The sequence below is a fragment of the Mesocricetus auratus genome, unplaced genomic scaffold, assembly GCF_017639785.1.
Source record: "Mesocricetus auratus isolate SY011 unplaced genomic scaffold, BCM_Maur_2.0 Super-Scaffold_100031, whole genome shotgun sequence".
NCBI lineage: Eukaryota > Metazoa > Chordata > Mammalia > Rodentia > Cricetidae > Mesocricetus > Mesocricetus auratus.
Genome location: NW_024429212.1, coordinates 4,304,324 through 4,326,020, shown reverse-complemented (window position 1 = coordinate 4,326,020; position 21,697 = coordinate 4,304,324). Strand labels below are relative to the sequence as shown.

General features: G+C 45.0%; 1 long non-coding RNA gene across 1 annotated transcript in view; it reads left to right on the top strand.

Moving 5' to 3' along the window:
• The first annotated feature begins 5,399 nt into the window (after positions 1 to 5,399).
• LOC110343254 overlaps positions 5,400 to 21,697 on the top strand; it is a 447,219-nt gene continuing 430,921 nt past the window's right edge. Inside the window, exon 1 of the long non-coding RNA XR_002385464.1 lies at positions 5,400 to 5,506. This is a non-coding gene — a long non-coding RNA (uncharacterized LOC110343254). The remainder of the gene's footprint in view (positions 5,507 to 21,697) is intronic.

Below are 21,697 nucleotides of genomic sequence, written 5' to 3'. Positions count from 1 at the left end.
TTTATTAATGCAAGCCTCTGAGTCAGCCACCATTGCATTCAGTGAGTAGTCAGCAAGGTCATCACTCCTATAGTTATGGGTTTGTAGTAGACAGCAAGGTCATCATCACTCCTATAGTTATGGGTTTGTAGTAGACAGCAAGGTAATCATCACTCCTATAGTTATGGGTTTGATATTCTGTATGTCCTCTGGGCACATCACATCTTGTATCTATCACACAGTTCTACTTGGGAGGTCACATCCTCACTCACCAGTCTAGAAAACATGGACGATGTACCTAATGCATACTTCCCTTAGAGCTAGAGCTGACTCACTGAAAACCAAACATGTGATCCTAGCCACACCCTGCCTCTATGTCAGGATGCTCTGTGGTATCTCTGCAAACACAGGTAGTACCCAAGGCCTGGGGTTTGGTTACAGATACAGAGATTAGCATTAGACTTTATGGTATAAGTCCAGCTGGATGCTGGGGTGGATAGTTCCCCATCCAGGCAGAGATCAGAGAGATGGAGAGGACGGAATCACCCAGGGAAGCCCAGGATGGCCAAGCTACTGGGACACAGACAGCTAAGACCTCCATGCACTATTGTCCTTATATAATTGTGAGCCCAGCCCAACATGCCATTTAGAACCTGTGAGTTATTTGCCTATGGAATCCCCCTTGTAATGTTTCTGGACTAAGATGAGAAGCTGAGACATTGGGGAGAGAAATTTCAGATGGGGGGGGTGAGGTGTATGCTCTTAAAGTGTCCATTCCCTGAGTTGTGACTTGAGAGACACAGGCCTCCTTCTAGCCATAGCCTTGAAGATGACCTTACACCTGAAGACAAGTGCTAGTTTTAGAAGGGCAAGCTTTAAGTCTGTGGCTTCCCATGCCCTTGAGGCCCCAGGCAGTTCCCAGGAAGAGGAGGAGGATGGTTAACCTTGCCTGTGGACTCTGCTGCTCCTAGGAGCATAATGTCTGGACATTAAAACATGTAGACCAATAGAGGAAAAAACTCTGTCACAGACACCTGGAGCTCTTGGCCAGATTCATGACTGACACCTCTGTAGGGCTGTGATGATAAATGTTCCTCAGCTCTGGGATTTTATTTGTTTGTTTTTAATAAACGCAGCACTCCTTTTTGGCACATGTGCCAGGTCCTCTGTTGGTTGGTCAGATCTCTGTGACTGAGACACTCAAGGTGATCAGCTGACAGAGAAGGATGGTGACTATGACTCAGTTTGTGGTTCCAGCCTTTGTTGCTCGGCCCTATTGTTTCAGACCTAGAGTGAAACATTTGTCCTTGTGTGAGGAGATAGTAGAATGAAAACGCTTATCTCAAATCAAAGAAGTAAAATAGACCAGGGTATCACTACCCCTAAGACATTCCCCTAGTGATCTGAAGCACTCTGAACAGGAAGGCCCTGCCTCTTTTTTTAAATTTAAATTTAAATTAGAAACAAGGTTGCTTCCCATGTCAATCCCAGGTCCCTCTCCCTTTCCTTCCCCTGCTCCCACACTGCCCTCCCACCAACCCCCCCAATACTCCCTCCTTTCCCCTGGAAGGGTGAGGCCCTCCAGGGTGGTGTCCATAGTCTGTCATTTCATCCAGGGCAGGGCCTAGACCCTCCCCCAAGAGTCCAGGGTGAGAGTGCATCTCTCATTGTTGGATGGGCACCCAAAGTTAATTTGTATACCCGGGATAAATACTGATCTACTACCCAAGGCCCAATATATTACCTAGGCCTCCTCACTGACACCCACATTCAGGGGGTCTTGATCAGTCCCATGCTGGATTCCAAGGCATCAGTCTGGGATTCAAGAGCTACCCCTTGTTCAGGTCAGCTGGTTCTGGGGGTTAAACCAGCCCAGTCTTAACCCCTTTGCTCATCACTCCTCCCTCTCTGTCACTGGGTTCCTTGAGTTCAGCTCAGTGCTTAGCCATGGGTATCTGCCTCTGCTTCCATCAGTCATTGGATGAAGGTTCTGTTTCCCAGACTTTCTGGCCGTGGGATTGTAGGCTGGCACTTCCCTGCCTCTTAAAGTCCTTTCCATCTCCCAGGCGCTCTGCCATGGGACCCATCCTGTAACACCTGGATCTTAGGGCACAGTCTCACATAGCCGCACCTCATGTCTGCAGTGCTGTTTCCCGAGACAGGTGCTTTTCCTGGTGTTTGTCTCCCAACTAGCTCTCTATTAACCCTTTCTGACAGTGGTCTCTATGGCAGGCATCTGCTCTCTCATCCAGCATCCGCCAGCACCTTGCCTCCTTCTTCTGTTAAAGAGGACTTGGAGAAAGCAGGGTCTCCCACCAGGTAGGAGAAAGCAGGACCTCCCACCAGGTAGGAGAAAGCAGGGTCTCCCACCAGGTAGGAGAAAGCAGCGTCTCCCACCAGGTAGGAGAAAGCAGCATCTCCCACCAGGTAGGAGAAAGCAGCATCTCCCACCAGGTAGGAGAAAGCAGCGTCTCCCACCAGGTAGGAGAAATCCTGCTCGCTTACTCAGGCTGTGCTTACTCAGCCCCTTCTTTTCTGGCCTCATTTCAAGCTTTTACACCAGTGACTAATTCATAGCCTCCATCCTCTGCCTGCCACATCACCCTGTCTGAAATTATATTGAAATCCTTGATGACTTTTGCCAATTACGTCACCAAAGTGCCAGAAGAATGTCACATTTTTCCTCTTGCTTTCCACAGATGTTGGGCACATTAACATTTGTTTTTTTTTCTTTCTCTTTTTAAAAATTATTATTATTGTACATGTACACATGTGTGGGAAGACATGCCACAGCACGTGTGTGAGGTCAGTGGACAACTTTGTGGAATTCTCTCCTTTCTCTTTTGTGTAGGTCCTGAGGAATGAACCCAGGTCATCAAGCTTGCATAGCAAGCACCTTTATCTGCTGAACCGTCTCATGGGTCCTTGTCTGCCTTTCTTGTTTTTCCTGTGCTTTTTTATTAATTTCTTTTTTCCATTCCCCTCCCTTCTCTCCACCCACCTCTCCCTACCACCTTCCATCTGCTCTTTGGAGAGGGTAAGGCCTCCCCTAGGAAGTCTACTAAGTCTGTCCCATCATCTCATTGAGGCAGGACCAAGGCACTTCCCCACCCACACACCCCTGTGTCCAGGCTGGGCAAGGCGTCTCCATATAGAATGGGCTCCACTAAGTCAGTTTGTGCATTAGAGTTAGATCTTGGACCACTGCCAGGGGCCTCATGTACTGTCCCAGCCGCACCATTGTCACCTATATATTAAGAGTGTCTAGTTTGGTCTTATGCAGGTTCCCCATTTGTCAGACCTGAGTCAGTGATCTCTCACTAACTCGGGTCAGTTGATTCTGTGGGTTTCCTCATCATGGTCGTGACTCCTTTGTTCATATTATCACTCCTCCCCCAGTTTGATTGTACTCCAGGAGCTTGGTCCAATGACTAGTTGTGGATTTCTGAATCTGCTTTGGAGAGGGTTCTAGATGCTCTGGGGTTGTAGATTATAGGCTTGGTATCTTTTGCTTTATGTCTGGTATCCACTTATGAGTGAGTGCGTACTATATTTTTATGGGTCTAGGTTACCTCACTCAGGATGTTTTTTTCTAGTTCTGTCCATTTTCCTGCCAATTTTAGGATGCCATTGTTTCTTACTTTGAGTACTACTCCACTGTGCAAATATATCACATTTTCTTTATCCATTCTTCAGTTGAGGGGCATCTAGGTTGTTTCCAAGATATGACTACTATGAATAATGTTGCCATGAACATAGTTGAGCAATTGTCCTTGTGGTGTGAATTGCAGCTTCTTGAGGTAGGTTGATTCCTAATTTTCTGAGAAATCGCCATACTGATTTCCACAGTGGCTTTAGAAGTTTGCACTCCCACCAGCAATGGAGGAGAATTTCCCTTTCTCCACATCCTCTTCAGCAAGCCATGGTGAGCAAGCCACTGAGCAGGACCCCTTCATGGCCTCTGCAGCAGCTCCTGCCTTCAAGGCCATTCTCTGTTCCTGTCCCAATGTCCATTAATAATGAACTATGCTGTGGAAGTGTAAACTAAAGAAATCCTTTCCCCCCAACTTGCTTTTTGTCATAGCAATACAAAAACCTAACTAAGACAACAAATGCCCCAGGCAAAGCTTTGCGCACACTGTCCACAGTCAGTTGCTTCCACGGAAAGTAACCATATTGACAGTTAAAAGTTCAATGGTAAGCTGTACAAATTCTGGGATGGGCCTTGCCAAATTTTATTTGAAGCTTTAATTGGATCAAGGGAATATTTTTACCTTCAAGCTAAATTAGTGATCACTAATCCCAGAGGATGGTAATTAAGTATTGAATTTAATCTTAAAACCAGGCAAGAGTATTTTCCACGGTGACATGAATTTGTATAGGTGTATTTAATACCTAAACCTATTTTATGGCTTTTGTACTAAAAAAGAGTGGGGATTAAAATATTGAGCTACAAACTATACCAATAGCAACATCAAGGCATGTCTGCAGTTGGTTTGAATTATAGCTGAGCTCAGTGTTCAGAGCAGTAGGGGTGTGTGTGTGTGTGTCTGTGTGTGTCTGTGTGTGTCTGTGTGTCTGTGTGTCTGTGTGTCTGTGTGAAGGTACATATGTGTTCACATGTGTTTGAAAGCCAGAGTCTAACCTCAGGTGTCATGCCACTCAGATGCTATTTGTTTTTGAAACAGGGTTTATCATGGGCTTGGAACTCTCCAGTTTAACTGGGTTGGCTATCCCTTAAGTCCGAGGAATTAACCCAGCCCTGGGATTTTAAGCAGGTGCCACCCCGCTCAGCATTTCCATGCAGATTCTGGGGCTCAAACTCAGGCCCTCACGCTTGTGTGGCAAGCGCTTTACCCACTGAGCCATCTTCCCAGCCCTCACCAGGGTATTTTTCTTCTTTAACTTATTCAAATTGGTGATAAAATGCAGTCTCCCACCCAGAATACCACACTTCAGTCTATTATTAGACCTGATTTATCAGCCCCCAGGGGATACCTGGTAAAGGTTTATATGCAATGTCCTATCTTTTTTCTGAATTATATGTTTCTTAGTTATTTTTTTCATTTTGGTGTGGGGTTCTGCTGCTGTAAGTGCTCTTACAGATTGCATATTCTTGTCCAGTACCACCCTAAAATCTAGAACCTGTCTGATGCGGTATCTTTATGGCTTGTTAAGGTGGAGCTGGAAAAATTGAGCTACTCCCTCTTAATTTAAAAATACTTAAAAAAATAGAACTTGGAATAATTGGAAATGATGCCGGATGAAAAGGGTAACGTAGAAATATGTGACTTGTTAGTTACCAACTTATAGTGAGAACATTTCACAAAGATTGACTTTCAAAACTGGTATCCCCCAGGAAATGCAGCTTAGTGAAAGGAAGCTAACTCTCCCCCTTTCCTTCGTCTTCCCAGTTCCTGTGAGATAAGTGGCTATGTTCTACGGAATGCTTCTGCTGTGACCCTCTGCCTTTCCTCAGACCAAAGCAACGAGGCCAACCAACCACTGCCTGGCAATCGCCCAAACTGTAAGTTAGAGCCAACTGCTCTTGTGTTTTTTTTTTTGTGATAAAAGGGTTGACGATCACAGTAGAATTGTGCCTCTTTGCTCACCAAACAAAAACTCACACCGAATGAGTAAGATGTCACGCAAGCGAGACCTTTGCTGACCTGGTGATGGGCTGAGCGTTGGATAGAAAGAAGAATGACTTCAAGGGTCAGGCCACGCAGGTCAGGAATGGAAAAATCTTACATGTTGAGTCATGACTAGCGTCTTTCCTCCTGGATGCTAATTCTTTTTTTTTTTATATTTTATTTTCCAGTTTAAATTTAGATAAGAAACGAGGTTGCTTCACAAGTCAGTTCCAGGTCCCTCTCCCATTCCCTCCCCTCCTCCCGTGCTCTCCCCCCAACCCCCCCCCGTTATCCCCTCATTCCCCCAGGGAGGGTGAGGCCCTCCATGGGGGTGTCCATAGTCTGTCATTTCATATAGGGCAGGGCCTAGACCCTTCCCCAAGAGTTCAGGGTGAGAGTGCACCTCACATTGTTCTATGGGAGTCCAAAGTCCGTGTGTATAATTGGGATGGGTACTGATCTGCTGCCCAAGGCTCAATAGATTCCCTAGGCCTCCTCACTGACACCCAGATTCAGGGGGTCTTGATCAGTCCCATGCTGGATTCCCAGGCTGATGCCTGGGATTCAAGAGTTAACCTTTGTCTTATCTTCAGTGTAAATGACACCTGTCTCTCTAATATAGAAGTACTCAGTCTCAATACATGGCCTCTCAGTGTGTATTATACATCCTCTTTTAAGTCATTATAAACTTCTTTATAAAGTCTTTATTGGTGCTGTTTTTTCCTGGGACCCCAATAATGTTAAACCTCTACCTGTCCTTTGATGAGTGTGTAGACTCTCCCTCATGTCTGACCCACTTTCTGTCTCCTGGAGGCACATGCTCTTGTCTCTCTCAGATCCCTGTCTCCTTGAGTTTCCATACGACTCGACCACATTTCTCTGACACTGGGGGGGCCATCTCCGCCCTCACTGTCCTGGCCTCAGCCCTCCATAGTGAAAGAGCATGTTTCTAAATTTAGATGCCATTCAGCCTCCCAGGTTCACACCCTCCCGGGGCCTCTAGCCATCATGACTAGAGCCTGCTCTGCCCTTGGTATCCCCACACATGCAAACCCCCTCTCTCTCCATTTTGCTCTTTGAGTAGCCACATTGAACCTGCCTTTTCTCAAGCTCTGACAGTTTATGGCTAGAATTTGGTATATTCCATTTCTGCGTGAAGTAGATTCACGTTTCTTTTCTCCTGGGCAACTCCGACTCCTGCCTCAGGCGCCCTCGCAAAGCAACACTCCCTTCCAGAGGGCCTTCCGACGTCACAGTGGCCACTGTGATATGTTTCACGCAGACTGCAGACTCTCAGAAACGAGGCTGTCACAGCTCCTTTGCACCCTGGATTGCTGAAGAACATCCGCTCTGTTGTCTCCACCTGTGAATTTTGTCTGTGGGATCCATTGCTTCGGTCCAGAGCCAGGTCTGCTGGCGGTGGGTTAGCATTGCATTGGTTTAGCCTACTTGTACTCATTCCATTTTAGGTTTGCAAACGGCGTCTTTTTACTTTGTGGTTTCCCCTTAGAAGCCCAAGGTCTCCAAGGATTTTGATTGTGCCATTGCTGGGATGTGTGTGATTGTCATTTCCAATTTGCAAATCCCATGACAATCACTTGTGTCTAGATAGAAGCCAAGCACCCCTATAGTGAAGACCCTGGCTAGTCACAACAGACTCACCCATCACGACAAAGATGTGTGAGTAGCTCCAACATCCCTTGATGGCTGGATAAACAAACATGGCATGCAGGTATAATGGAGTACTATACACCTTTGAAAAGGAAGGCAATTCTGATGAAGAACTGAACCACAATACATTAAGGCAGGCACAAAGGACAAAGGCTTGTGACTCCCCTCATCTGAAGCAGGAGGGTGGTCACCGTCAGGGGCAAATATATTGGTGGATTCCCAGGGTTACAGGATTGGCATGGGAACAAATAGTGAAGGGTAGCAGAGGTCACAGTATGAGTGTAGAATAGCGTAGCGGTGGTCAGGGGTGTTAGCATTATGGTGTGTTGTATCTAAGGCCTCTGCAAATGGCAGACGCTCCACTGGTGTTATTTTACCACAATGAAAAAAGAAAACACACACAACAACCTGCCTGGGGTGTGTTTGGATCAGCAGGTTCATTTGAGGCATGGAAGGTTGAGGGACAGCGGTGAGGACAACTGGGCTTGTGAAGCGAGTCAAAAGCTGCTGCAGCAGCCTAGATATTTATTTGAGAGCTGCCTGACTTTTTGAAAGCATTTTCTTCTTTAATTTGTGTCCTTTGATAATTTTGAAAGGGCCACTGACCTGTGTGTTTTTCAATCTGGCGTCCTGTTTTCTCAGGAACTGCTCACAATAGCAGACAGGCAGGCGTGACATTTCTGTGAACTCCCAGTGGCTGCCCCAGCTTTGAAAATATGTTCCCGAGTTGGGTCCTACCGAGGGATGGAGCCCAGGTAGATGTGTGGTTATGTTTTCTGAGCCCGTGGTGAGTGTCACTCCTGACCAATCACTGAACTCTGTTCTGAAACCAAACAAACACCATTTTTGTGGGGGGAGGGGGTTGGGGGATTGATCATACAAAGTCAAGTAGCCACTAGAACTGAAATTGAATTCTATAAAAGGAAAACTAAAAGTCTAAGTGATACTTCTTCGGAACATACAGACCAATGGTTTGCAAAAAGGAAGGTGTCTCAGATAAAGAGGCATCGTGGGGCTTTGTTCTGGCTTTGGCAGGTTAGTGGGTTGGAATTGTATTTTGTTGAGAAATCTGGCAAAAGAAACAAATGAGAGCTAAGAAGATGAAGTCCATGGGAAGGTGTTCCTTGTATCCTTCAGCCATGATGCCATCTAGTAGGGATCCTGCAGGGTCTATGTAACTTCACTCTGTATGCACTTGGTGGCTTTTATTTTAATGAAACAGCCTGGAAGTATCCAATGTTTAAGCCTGGACTGGCTTGGTGAATTATTGGAGATAACAACCCATGATATTCAATTATAGGATTTGGGTATTTCTTTAAACTATCTGGAGCCCAAAGTGTGTTTGTAGCTTTGCAGCACGCTATGCTATGAGGCTGGCTGTCCAGCATGTGACAGTGGCTATCCTGCTGTTGGATGCAGCCTAGGGAGCCTGCAAAATCATCTCTAAGAAGAGCCTGGAGGCATCTGGCATCCTTTTCCTTCTAAAGCTGGGTGGGGACTTCAGCCCTGGCTGTGAAAAGTGGCGAGTAGCACCCTGCAGCCCGTGTACCAGCAGCCCAGGGGGCTGGGGGCATTGATTGAGACCAGGGCTGAATCAGAACATCCCCCTGTGAAGTATGACTCAGACAGGGAGGACGCTGAAGCCATTCCCATGCTGGGTTGCAGAACCATCACCTGGACACATTGCTTTCCAGAATCCCCCAAACTTCAGCATCCATTCTGAGGCATCCATCAGTATTCTGTGATGCTAAACTTATGTGGAAACCCACAGGGTAGCATGCCTTCATCTCCATTTTCCCAAATGCAGCTCCTCCATTGTCTAAGACCTTCAACTCAAAGAGGGCTTATACTTTTGGTGTCTTGATAGACAGCTAGCCTTTACTTATTTTTATGAACACAAACCCTTCTGTGGTTATGGTGTATTTTAAAAATGTGATGGGCTTCAGAGTTTCTTTGAAATTCTCATGGCAATCTCCATCTTCCTAAAGGAAGCCTGTTGGAACGTGGAGGGGATGGGTGATGTGTACTTAGGATCTCATCGCATAGATGGATTTTACACAGGATCCCCAGGATTGCTCTGAGAATTACAGCACACCCAGCCATGGGAGGCTCTGTCTCGTGAACAGGGATCAACAAGGGCCTTAAGTGTCGCTGGTAGAGGCAATGCACCAGCTGCCATCACTTTGAGTATATTAGTGACTATAATTCTCTTTTAATTCCCAGTTAGACACTGGTGTATGTCTGACATTCTTTGAGGAACTATGGTGACAGGCTTCAGCTGCGGTGACGGGTTTCTACCTGTTGCAGAGTCCAAGTGGCAGTTCTGGGCCAGCGTGTTGTCTTGTTCTGGGCAGGTTTTCCAGTAAACCCGTATGCTTGTTTCGGAGGCATCTCACTCACTCACTCAGAGGGAACAATGCCTTCTTCATTTGCACGTTCACTCTTTCTATCGGGCATGCTGTCACAGCCATGTCATGGCAAGCCGTGGCAGTGAACTCAGTGCTCTGCAGTGAGAATATTCAAAGCAGCAGAAAGGCTACACAGAGACGCCTAACTGTGCCACAGCAACAGGGTAACGGCATCTTCAACTTAGCATGAAGTATGCTCGGAGGAGAAGTAGAGGCATCCATGTTGAATATGCCATTATTGTAAAATGAGTTGACAGTGTGTGTTGGCCGGAAAGTCATCTCAGTGGTTAAAATGGGTTCATTTGTTCCCTTTAATTAACCCAAGAAATGCAGAGTGTGCGTCAGGTCCTGCCCCAGAGGGTCAGGGTGTGGTAGATCACTGCAGTAGTGCCGTCTCTTATGCAGAAGCACCAGGAACTGTCTGCAGGTAACACTTGAGGAAGCTGAGTGTTTTGCACAGACACACAAGCCAAGAGAAGATTCATGGAGGTTATAAACAGGCATTGAGTCAGGCTTGGGAAATACCCTGCCGTAGATAGCGCCACAGTAGACAGGTGCAGTTACAGCGTGGCCCCACCAATATGACAGGGTTCACCACACCCCTTCTGAATTTTCTTCAGGGTCTTGAAAACCCAGCACTTACTCAAAGGCAGTGTGTAACTGTGGATGACTATTTTTTGGGGGAAGGGGGCGGTTTTCAAGACAGGGTTTCTTTGTGGCTTTGGAGACTGTCCTAGAACTAGCTCTTGTAGAACAGGCTGGTCTCGAATTCACAAAGATCTGCCTGCCTCTGTCTCCAGAGTGCTGGAATTAAAGGCGTGTATATACCACAAGAATCATAATATTCCCTAGATTTGGAAATACTAGAGTTCCCCCTTTCTGGTTCCTACCCATTTAAAAGGTGAGCTCTGTATTTTGTCATCTACTTGGTATTTCCTCATCCTGTTAGTACTGTGATCAATTACACCCGCGGAGCATCATTTTCTTGAGACAGAATGCAGTGATGAGGTGAAGGACCCTCTGCAGCCCTTTTGAGTCCTCTACTCCAGACTCCCAGCAGGTGGCGCTGTGAGAATGCAAATGTAAGGGCACAGCTGCATGTGTGTAGCAGGGCCCCATGTTCTCCTTCTCCTCCTCCTCGTCCGTCCTTCTCCTTCCTCTTCTTTCTCTTCCTCTTCCTCCCCTTCTCCTCCTCCTCCTCTTCCTCTCCTCCTCTCTTCTTCCTCTTTTCATAGTTTTAGAAGCTCAGCAAATTCAATGTCTTCAGCCATTATTCATCTCCGGTGAGAGATGAGTGGGTGACTGTCCACTCTGGGGACCTGTGAGTCGGAATTCCAGGCACCTGGGTTCACTGAAGCCCAGGCTGTGCCAAGTCAGACTTGCTTGGAGGACCAAGACAATTCAGGAAACACTCAAAATACCTTACTATTCTGGATAACAGCAACAATGAAATAATACATTATAAGTCTGCATGGTTTAAAATATTGAGTGCCTTAATTCTTCCTATAAAACAATCAGCTGGAAGCCTAGCAATGAGGGTGGAGAGATGGCTCAGTACAGCTGACACATGGCAACTCAAAACTGCCTATAACTCCAGGAGATCTGCCCCCCTGCCTCTGGCCTCTTTAGGCTCCCGAGTGAACATTGCACGTATAAACTCCTGCATTCATACACACATATACATAAATAAAATAGGTCTTTTTCAAAATTGCCAGCATTTTACCTACTGAATCCAGGAAGCTGGAGGCAGACCTGGTTTCTCTGGGCCATGAAAGTCTAAACTGCCACACACATTTGTTACCGAGAGGTGCTGTGTCCTGCAAGGTAGGATACCTTACTTCATAGTGTGCATAGGCTCAGGCCACAGAGGCCTGGGGATCACATTGGGATTCGGGCCAAAATGAACAGTTGCACTAGGACCCAGAGCCCCTTTTGAATGAGTGGATTCTGGAGTCCTTCCAGGAAAGGCTGTGGCTGTGCACCCTGCCACTGTAGCTACCTGCCTTGTAACCCCACAACCATCAGGCCGGTAGACTTGCATAGGCCTCTTCAGAGGCGCCTTTGCTGGCCCTTAGAACCCTGGGCACATCTGGCTCCAACAGTGGTGGCTTCCTATTGCCATTGCACACATGTACTGAAGGGGTGGGGTGCACAGAGGTGAGGGGTGCACAGAGCCCACGGGAGTGACTGGCTGCTCATTCAGGCAAAGGCCACACTCTACCTAGACACACAGGGGAACCAGTGTTCCTAAACTCTCACGGCAGTCCCGTGTGCGCATTAGATGGGCAGTGTCTCAGGTCCCTACAAGGTGTGACCACAGCTTGTCAGCAGTCAGAGTGTCACTTACAAGACTGGAAGACGGCTAACTCCGGAAGGTTCTTGCCACAGGAGCCTGAAGACCTAAGTTTGATCTCCAGACCCGTGTGAAAAGCTAAGTGTGATAATTTCCATGCTGCGGGGCTAGGGCAGTGGTAGGTAGATTCCTCCAGGCTTGTCAGCTAGCCGGCATCACCTAACCAGTGAGTCCCAGGTCATGATGAGAGTTCCATCTCTAAAAAGAATGTGCATGGCTGCTGAGGAGCAACACCTGAAGCTGGCCTCTGGCCTCCACACGCACACACATCCATGTGCATGTGTACCACCATGACACACACATCCATGTGCATGTATAACCCACATGAATACACATGTACACTCGGGCATGCACTCACGCACACACACACAACCATGTGCATGTGTACCCCCATAAATACACACGTACACTCGGACATGCACTCACGCACACACACCCATGTGCATGTGCACCACCATGAATACACATGTACACTCGGGCATGCACTCACACACGCACACACACACCCAAGCACACCACTCACAAAACTGTAATTTACTATGCTCAGCTCTTATTGAGGCTAAAGCAGTCGTTGCAAGGAGCAGAGTGAGGTCATTGTATAACTAATTGATTGATCCAAGGAAAGTAAGTGCACTGGGTGATTAATCTCATCTCACCCATTACCCACTCCCCTCCTCCTGAGTCCTCACTGGCTGCTCGCCTGGTCCAGCCTTACGCACATGCCAGAGGCGGATGCCATAAAGGAAGGGGCTGCACTATCTGGATCGATCTGCTGTATTGTTTCCTTGATGCTCCTAAAGCCTGCTTGACAGGCAGGCTGCCGAGAATAACAGGAGGAACACATTAGGGGCTGGCTTGTGCGGTAATTAATCTGAGTCTTGTCCCATTAGTGCTGCTAATTGGCTACATGGGAGGAAAAAGCCCGGCAGCTTTGGAGAGGAGAGATCACCCTAAGATTGGTTCAGCAGTAGGGATCATTAACTGTTTGCTTTTTATTTTATTTTCCCCCCTCAACCCAGCCAAACAGTCTTGTCATGAATGCTTTTGTGAATTAGTTTTGGACTGGGACCCCAGTGGGAACCACTGCCCCTTAGTCATATTCCTGAAAGTTCTGAAGGTCCCTCTAATTAGGGGACTCTGTGGAGCTTCATCTTGAATTTTGTGGTCTGTGAAATTTTCCTCACCATTGGCTCCTATCCTGCATAATTCACGAGAGCAAACAGGAGCATATGCCATGGTCCTGTCTTCAGGAGGGAAGCAGGTGCAGGAGTCTGGGCTGTGGCTGTTCAACTCTTCGTACAACACAGAGGTAGCTGGACCCACACCCAGGGCTCTGACACAGTCAGACAGACAGTTCCCTCATTACTGGGCTTGTGGCCCTCTGGCTTTGTGCTTAAGTGTGTTCTCCATCGATCCTCATCTTTGCGTCTGTCCATGTCCCTCTCAGAACCCTTCATAAGGTGTCAAAGGGTGTATTAGTTGAATCTTCCAGAGGATATGCTTGTCTTCCAGGGCAGGAAAAATGAAATCATGTCATTTCTAAGGCAATGCATAGAACTGTAAATCTTCATGCTAAGCAAAGAAGTCAGGCTTCGAGGTACCAAGGTTGCAAGGTGTCTCTCATATGTAGATGCTAGATTAAAAATACAGTCATATAAAATATGCCTGTGGGCGGTGGTGGTGCAAGCCTTTAATCCCAGCACTCGGGAGGCAGAGGTAGGCGGATATCTGTGAGTTAGAGGCCAGCCTGGTCTACAAAGCTATACAGAGAAATCCTGACTCAAAAAAATACAACAACAACAAAAACAAACAAACAAAAAGACTGTGGATGAGGGATCATGTGGGGGGGGAGGGGTTAAACAGAATGACGGATGGATGATCGAGAGAGGGCAACAGGTTGGGGATGTGTGTGTGTGTGTGTGTGTGTGTGTGTGTGTGTGTGTGTGTGTGTGTAGAAAGCAGAAGGAACTCTCCCCAGGAGAGGGTGGAGACCATCAAAGAGCTTAAAGACAAAATAAAACATAACTTGGTAAATACAATAAAAAGGGGAAAAAGAAATAGAGATGATAACATCAAAACAAGTTTGGATAGAGTAACAGATATTAAAATTCAGGAAATACATAATATTAGGTTAATTGCACGTAGCATTAGATAAAATTCTTTATTTCACAAATGTCAGATAAAGTACAAATCTTTACAAAAGTGCTCAAGTTATTAAGTGGAAAGCCCTGCCACAAGTGATTTAAGACTGTGGAGGTATAAATAATCTTATTAAAGAAATGGAGTTAGTGGTTTAAAAGATTCCCAGGGGAATTTCCCAGCCCCAGATAATTTTACAGATGAGTGCCACCACTCTTAGATAATTTTACGGGTGACTTCCATCCAGCCTTCAAAGACAAGCCCAAACTTCCCCAAACAGAGAGGCAAGAAAGGAGGGGACATTTTACTTTCCTAAGTCACTGAGCTGGGATGATGCAGACACCAAAGCCACAGGGAAGTTGCCGGAAATGAAATGCCAGAACACTCCAAAGTTTAGAAGTGAAGTGTCAGGGGAAGGGAGTTAGTATTGTACTAAACATGGATTTTACAAGTGTGTTTCTGTTTCCTCATGGAGAGACAGGCAATTCGGAGAAAAAACATTAGACGTTATTGAACTCACTACCAGATATAAATGGGAAAAGTTTAATTATGTCAGTAGACCCAGCCCTTTGTAAAATGAGGCACACATCAATCATTTCAGATGAACTTCTCGCACCAAGTGCTTCCTTACCCAGAAAAGCTAACTGTAGAGAGCCGGTGATAAAACAGTTCCATGGAGGATACAGAGGTCCCTGCTTAAAATAAGGAACAAACGTATGTCTGCCCACTCAGCCCCCTCCCAGCATGTCACCTGGCTCCCTGGGAACCTTTGAAACTAACCAAATGCCATCAGAAGAAGCTAAAATACCATTTGCATCACAGAGGACCTAAGCACAAAACTAACAGTACATATTCAAAACCACCGACAAACGTGACAGACACCATTAAAAACCATTGAAGGGTAGGGTAGTCAAGTAAAGTCTGGCACAAGTGACGTTACTTACTAATGCTACAGGGCTCTCAGTATTTTCCCCAGTTATATAGTCATTAATTAACATTTTAGCTATATTTTCCTTCATATTTGGTGTTGTGGTTTGCATATGGTCTAGTGTGTCTCTCTCCCCAAAGGTTCGAATGCTGGTGGCTTGCTCCTTAGAGCGGTATTATGAGAGGTGGTGGGGGCTTTAAGAGGCAAGGATAAGCTCCTTAGATCAATGGAAGGACCTGGTACGCCTCTGCCTTCTCATTTTGAGGTGACCTCCTCCTCATCTCCGTCCTCACTGCTATCAAGATGAGGCTAAAAGGGTCGGTGTGGTGTAGACTTTCAGTGTATGGTATATGAACTAAATGGACCTGTTTTCTTAGAAAGGATTCAGCCTCGGGTGTTGCATAGTAATAAAAATACGTAATAAAACATTTAAGTGGATTCTAAAATGTACGTGTGATTAAAGACTGTAACCCAAGCAATATGTGCCATTGACTAGCCCTTCTGTACACTGTGAATATATGTTACTCTCATTGTTAAATAAAAAGCTGACAGATCAGTTGCCAGGCAGGAAGTATAGGCAGGACAGCGAGACATGTGATGGAAAGACAGAGACTCACACCCCTCCCCAAGGTACAAGAATTGGTGGTGGTAGGTTCGAGATATAAAGTAAGAAAGACAACACTCAAGACACATTGTACAAAGTGAGGCGAGCAGATGCATCAAGGTAAAAAAGAATACTATAATGTAGATAGGTATGCAAAGTTTTTATTTGTAACCCGTATAGTAAAAAATTATTACCCCTTAAAAAGCTGTTACAAATAAATAAGGAAAAGTCAATAACCAGCATAAACTTTGGTGAAGACAGGTTAGTAAAACCCGAAATCCGGTGGCCAATCTGTGCATCCAGCACTCATCTGCACCATGAGTGGAGAGGACAGAACCTGGGTCCTGTTTAATTTTGTGTTTGGAGGCTCTGCAAGTTCCTGTGGCATGAGGACATGAGTTTGATCCCAGAACTCATATGAAGAAAAAATTTAAAAGGTGGGCATGCTGGCTCTCCCTAGCAATCCTAGCTCTCGGGAGATGGAGACAGGCTGATCCCTCAGGCTTCACTGGCCATCAGGATATCCTATTCAATGAGTTCTAAGTCAGTGAGCAACCCTGCCTAAAAACAAGATGGGTCACATCTGATGAACAAGAGCTGAGATTGACTTCTGGCTTCCACCTGTACAGGAACACACATGTGCAGATACCAGTACACACATGAACATGCCTGCATCAAACAAATATTGCTTTACCAAGTAGGCTACAGAAAATTGATATGTGTTTCATGTGGTTTGGTCAAGAAAAAAACATACCTGTGGTAAATGGGAGGGGATCAGTATGCAGAATATCATATGACACACACTGTAAAATACAAGCACAATTCCAGTGTCCTGTAGGATGGATATATGAACAAGAAAGGTATGATACCTCTTATCTAAAAACTAACAGCATCATGTATGGCTAGATGTCAAAAATGAATATTAGAAAAATGTCATTGAATAAACAAAGTTTAGAATCCCATTGTGTGTGTGTGTGTGTGTGCACCATCTATGTGAGGGAGACAATGGTAAGAGAAGGTGGGAGAGGAAGGCAAGAGTGAACCCAAGCACATTCAGGGCCAGCTGATGTTTGTTTAGTAGCTTTGACTAGACTACCTCTGTTCATGATGCTCACTAAATCATCATGCTATCAGTGTGATACGTAAGCGCTGCGTATATCAAAGTAATATTTAGAAGACACAGGAGCTCAATAGGTATCCCTAAGCAGATTTGTTAATGCCTGATAAGCATGCAAAGACGGTAATCATCTCTACCCATCAGAGAAATGAAAATCAGAACTTCAGTGAATCCCTACATCACTTTACAAATGTTAGCATGGCTGGGACTAACACCAAAACTAGCTAAGGAGGGTAGAAAAGAATACAGAGTAATTACAACTCTTGTGTGCTGTTGGGAATGTCATAATGTGCAGACCACAAATAGCCATGCAGCAGAGACACTGTGCAATCACTTCCTGGGTGCGCATCATAATCAGGGAAGTCATGTCAAGGCAAAAACTCACATGTGGGTGTTCAAAGCAACATTACTCATAATAGTCAAAAGTGAAAATCACTCCAAAAACCATCAAATCTCAAATAAGCAAACAGAGTGTGTATGTCTACACGACACAATATTATTTGACAGCAAAATGATGTGAATTACTGAACTATGTTATGTCAAGGAACAGACACTGGTCACAAAGGGCATGGAGTACAGAATCTGTGAGTCTGTGGAGGAAGAAGTTGGCAAGTGTGAGGAGGCAGAGCTAGGGAGAGGGACAACAGAGAGATGTGGGGAGCCCAACATCTTCCCAGATGATGACAATATTCAATGATTGGTTGTGGCACAGGATACGTAGCTGTGAGAACATGCTGAAATCAATGTCACACATTCAGTGGGTGAATTGTGGGGAATGCAAACCACTTCTTAATAAGACTTCAAAAAAACAAAAGAAAAACCAACCAGCCAATGAAATGATTGGGAGGGGAAGTTTATATCATATCAGCAAATGGTCACCAAACAAGGACAGGTCTAAGGGGAGGAGATGCCCTAGACATGGTTCTCAAAGCAAGGCTTTGCCTAACAGAGTTTTTAGATAGATGTGAAAGTCAACTTACACCAGCATCCTGAATTGCTGGTGATCTTCAATGTATTTTACAAAATCATCCCTGTGGGTCTGCCAGGTGATCTTGTGATTTCCATCTAAAAATTATTTTTATCTCAAAGGAAATAAAATACATTCTTAAAGCTTATTAATCCCTATCCAGCAGGGGTCTTTTACATTTACAATGTCTTATTAGGTCTTGGAGATTCCCAGCTTGGGTACCTATAATGTAAATTGGCTAAATCACTTGAAGGTCCTTGAAGTTATGAGTTCAGAAAGCTGCAAGTCTAGCTAGTTACAGAGATTTGAAATAAATTGAAAGTGATTTCTTTATGGGCTTCATTTGGTCATTCATGCATCTTTTGTCATATAGATTTTTAGAGACAAGTGATCTTGCAAAGTGTGTCACTTTGCCCATTAAAACCCTGGCATCACCTAAGAGCCCTTTAGATTCAGAATCAAGGGCTTGTCATTCACACGTCTTCCTGAATGATGGGAACTAAACACCTATCTAGATGTGTAATTTTTTTTTCCTTTGGGAAAAAAAGTAGTCAAACTAGGGCATTTTGCCAACACATTCAAACTTTTAAACAGAGTCATCTGTCTTCATGATTTCCCTGCTCACTGTGAAGTTGTCCTCACATTTAGACTCACTGTCAGGTGCTGCAAGAAGTGTGTTAAGATGAAATATGATTGGATTTTGCAATTTTAAAAGCAAAGATGATTAAATCGTTAACATAATCATTAAAGTTCTGTGATTGGAAGTTGCATTTCTTATGCCCATGAAGCTGTTTGTGCAGTGAACACGCTTGCTCAGTCCTACTGGAAAACAAGATCACAACAGCAACAACCATCACCTTGAAGTCAACAGAAAACTATGTAAATGGCACTTAGCTGGCCAAGATTTCAGACAGAAGGAGTCCAAGAAGGAAATCAAAAGCAGCTGGATGTTGTTTCCTTGGTGCTTTGGCTCTTTCTCATCAAAGAGTGGAGTCTGGACGTATTTAGAAGACCCTTCGAAGTGTAGCTGGGCTCTGAGCAGAGAAAACAGAAGGAGTTTGGGGACTCTGACTCAGCAGGATCAACAATTAGCAATGTAAGATTATAACATCCTAGTCAAGCAGTAAGGAAAGGGAATTGAGTCTTAGCTATACCTGTATCTATTGCTCCTTATATGTTATATAAATCATTATATATAATACACATCATATATTGTCACGACCACCTCGACCAGCAAGGAAGACGCGACTTAGGAATCCTTTTTACAAGTAGTTTATTTAGGAACTTGATGAACAACGTGGAGGCAGCCACGGGAGAAACCCCTCCTGCTCCCTAAATAGCCGAGGCCAGCCAACCCTGAGCAGCCACGTGTGCGCAAGTCATAGGCTCACCAGAATGTATAAGCAATCTGATGACGATGGCATGACCCCGGCGGGATGGGAGCAGGCCAAATAAGGAGTTGTTTATTACTGAGCGCACTCACCATCGGGATGGTGGAATGCGGAAGCCGGCGCCATCTTTGAGGCGCAGTGTGGCGCAGCTCTCCACAATATATATTATGTGAAAATGTTGGAGGAGCACAAAGGGAATCTCATGATGACATTGTAATCAAAGTGCTGTGACAAAGGGAAAAGCCTAACTAAACAGAGAGACCATTGCTGAAAACCACTGATGAGAAGATCAGCAAACATAGCAGTAGGCTAAAGCTGATCTCTGATCCACAGTGATGGCCCCAAGGCAGGAGGAGAGGAGAGGACAACACCTTGTAATACTGAAAGGAACTGACCAACCAACTCAACCTGCCAAGCCGAGGGAAGTCAAGATGAGGTTGATGACTGTCTAAGCAAAACAAATAAGAAGTCAGTAAAAGAGAAAAATAAAAAGCTAACAAAACCCACCAACAGGTTGCACCTAAGGAAATATTAATGGGAATTTTGTGACACAAGGAAAATGATCCCATTTCAAGACGTGGCCATGTAAAAAATGGGAAATGTCAGTCAGAGTTAATTTGTTGTAAGGTGTTTAGGTAGGCATCGCATGTAAGACCATGAGAATGTCTTACACTGCTTGAAATTCGAGCAGAAGGAAAATGCCTGATCCCATGGAGGAAGGTGTGCACTGGAGGGCATTTAGTGTTAGAGGGAGTGCTGGGTGGAGACCTTCAGTCTGCTGGAGGTGTCCTTCTGAGAAAAGGATTGACACCACGGTTATGGGGATTTCCAGCCTGGGTACATATAATGGAAACTGGCTTAATCACTTGAAGGTCCTTGGAGTTAAGAGTTCAAAAAAATAGCATGTCTAGCTAGTCATACAGATCCAGGGTAAACTGAATGTGATTCCTTCATGGGCTGTGTTTGGCCACTCATGCATTTTTTTATCATATAGATTTTTAGGGACAAGTGATCTCAAAAGTGAGTCATTTAACCCACACTTAGAAAAGAATTATTGGAGAAGTCTAAGGCCTTACTCATAAGCTGATAAAGGAAAAACTTTCTTTTTCAAGTTCATCCAGTTACTGAAAGTCGATTTAGGTAAAAAAACCAAAGTTGCTTTGTCACATCTTCTATCACAAATGTTTTTCTGGAACTGGGGTGGGACCGAGTGGCAAAGCACTTTCCTATTATGTACAGGGCCCTGGGTTCCCTCTGTTGACCTGCAGGAGGAAATGCTGCATTTTATGGAGTGGGTACTGTTCACTTATGAGACTATGGACATTTTTCAGAGAATTTCTGTCTAGATAGTTCTTAATGTGTTCTTTATATATTATTAAAATAACTTAAGGTAGTACGTAAAACATATGTTTGGTCATATTATTTAAATAATTACTGATAAGGTATTTTGGAAAGAATACCATTTCTCCCTCCTGCCTTATATCCTCCCCTTTGTTCATTCTTTATTATTTTCTTTCATTCTTTTCCCTGGTCATAACCATTTCCATTCAAATAATCTCCTGATGTATTTTGCAGATGTCTTCTGCTTCACCCATACCATTGCTTAGTCTGAGGTGGCCACCCCTGTATGGTTAGCTGGTACTTACCAGGCATCCAGTGGTGCTGGCGTCATCCTCCGTGGTAGCTTCTTCCAAACCCTATCCAAACTCCAAAGCAGGCATTTCTACTCTTAGTGTTACTGTAGCAAGTCTGTGGTCCAAGATGTTGCCTGACTAGCTCCTAAGTCCTGCAGTAGGGATGGTGGTAACAGGACTCCCACCCAGACCTTCTCAGAATATGTGGCTTTAATCACCAGAAGGGCTTTGCCTCCATCCTGTCTCTATGGGTGGAGATCCTTAGTCTCCAGGTCTCCACTATTCCCAGACATAAATGACATTCTGACTGCCTTTCCAGTTTCTTCACAATGCCTTTTCCTATTGTCGATCCAAGGACTGGTGATAAGGTGGAGACTCGGAGCACAGCATGGCTATGCTTCTGTCAGTCCCCATGGTGCTGGTGTTAACAGACAGTTGTTTAAGGGAACCTCCTCTCCCCCTGCAAAAAATGACGTTCAACCAAATTGTATTTGGTTCCCCTGCCGTACTGTAACATTTTGACTCAATAAACTTTGATATTAGATAATAAAGGTGTTTCTCATAGTAGTGAACTCCCCACTTTTACACATAAAACAAAAGCCTATAGACACCTCTGGCCCCTTCCTAGGCGCCTTCCTCAGGACTTCTCTTTCTAGTAACATTCTTATAACTGGTTGTTTAGCCGAGTTCTGTGATCAAACCAAGGAGCAGACTGTGAGAATCATAATATAGCCTGTCTAAACCATGACAGCTTCTTGGGGGAACCAGTCACTAGTGAGTTAGTGAGAATACATGTGCGATGTCACTATACTACCCCAGAGACAGATTTCCCAAAATACCATGACTTACATAAACTGTTAATGTGAATTTAAA